The sequence below is a fragment of the Enhydra lutris genome, unplaced genomic scaffold, assembly GCF_002288905.1.
Source record: "Enhydra lutris kenyoni isolate GAN:26980312 unplaced genomic scaffold, ASM228890v2 scaffoldscaffold4, whole genome shotgun sequence".
In the NCBI taxonomy this organism is placed as follows: Eukaryota; Metazoa; Chordata; class Mammalia; order Carnivora; family Mustelidae; genus Enhydra; species Enhydra lutris.
This window is the reverse complement of record NW_019154088.1, coordinates 837,746-839,475: the sequence shown is the minus strand read 5'-3', so window position 1 is coordinate 839,475 and position 1,730 is coordinate 837,746. Positions and strand designations below refer to the sequence as shown.

The 1,730-nt window shown below is 36.5% G+C and overlaps 1 pseudogene; it reads right to left on the bottom strand.

Moving 5' to 3' along the window:
- Positions 1-728: 728 nt before the first annotated feature.
- Positions 729-1,666, bottom strand: LOC111139215 (annotated as a pseudogene).
- Between the last annotated feature and the right edge of the window lie 64 nt (positions 1,667-1,730).

Sequence of the window (1,730 nt, the reverse complement as noted above, 5' to 3'; positions counted from 1 at the left end):
TTTTATATATGACTGCTTATTGATCCACATCAAAAAAACCCCAAATGTCCTTTTTAAAAACTGGGAATGAAAGTTTTGATTTGCTGAGGTGGAATCAGAACACAGTCCTCATCAATCTTTATCTAACAAAGCATTGTTATCATTTTCATAATACAAGGAAACACAGGTGGGTAGGGCAGAAATAATTCTTGTTTTGATTTGCACCTACATAGACTTCTTTCAAGAATCAAAACATTTTTTCCTTAAAAATAGGCCCTTTTTTCCTTTAAATAAATATAATAGGATGATCATTTAAAAGTTTATAAAAAAAAAACTGCTGAAGGTCATAACTTGGCAACAATAGCTAATGATAATAAATTTTGATATAATTGATAATAGTATATCATATTACATTATATAATATATACTGAGTGCCAGGCACTATTTTAAATGCTTCCATATATTAACTCATTTATTCCTAAACACTCTATGATGCAGACCTGATTACTAAGATCATCTCCAGTTAAAACTGGGAAAGCAGACAAATAACAATTTAAGTAACTTACCCATAGTTACTCAATCAATACGGAATAGAGAGAAGCTTTGAATTTTAAGAATTCTCATGTGGACTTATTTATTCTAGATCTAGTAAATTTTCTTACTTTTAAGTATAATTTTTCTAGATTCTATACAACAGGACTCAAAAGGAATTTTATCTCACCAAACCATCTCCCATTCAGAAATTATTTCTAAACTTTACACATAACTTTCCTGAGGGCAATCTTCATCTCCTTATTCCTGAGGCTGTAGATCAGAGGATTTAAAAGTGGAGTTGCAGTTGAATAGAACATTGTCAAGAACTTCTTCATACCAGGATGATTGGCTGCCCCGGGCTTACATACATCACCATAATTGAGCCATAAAATAGGAACACCACTATCAGGTGGGAAACACATGTGGAGAAGGCTTTTTTCCTACTTGAACCTTTGGGAACCTGAACCACAGCTCAAAGGACCAGTATGTAGGACACAAGGATGTAGAACAAAGTGATAAATGTTATTACAGCACTGAAAATGCTACAAGTCAGCATTGTCTTAGGGACAGGTACACATGATATGGCCAACATTGCCCCAAGATCACAGAGGTAGTGATCAATGACATTTGAACCACAAAACGGAACCTGGGAGATAAGGGTGGCTGGGGTCACCAACCAAAAGAACCCACCCACCCAGCAAGCAGACACAAGGGTTTCGCAGATTTTCCTGGTCATTATGGTAAGGTAATGCAGTGGATGGCAGATGGCAACATACCTATCAAATGCCATGAGGGCCAGGAAGAAAAGTTCTGTGGCACAAAGAGAGAGGAAGATGTAGAACTGTAAGATGCAGCCATTATAGGAGATGGTCTTGGTCTTGGACAGGAAGTTGAACAACATGCTGGGCACATTGGAATTGATGTAGCAGATCTCCAGGAAAGAGAAGTTGGACAATAAAGTATACATAGGAGAGTGGAGTTGCTGGTTCCACCATACAGCACAGATAATAGCACTGTTGCCCAACAAAGTCAAAATGTAGATGATGGAGAACAAAACAAAAAGGAGAATTTCCACCTCTTGACTACATAGGAAACCCAGGAGGATGAATTCATGAATGACAGCAGTGTCATTATTGTTAGGCAAAACATGCATTTCTAAGTTAATATGTACAGAGACATAATCAGAACTACATATTAAGAGTCTCCTATTTTTTTTT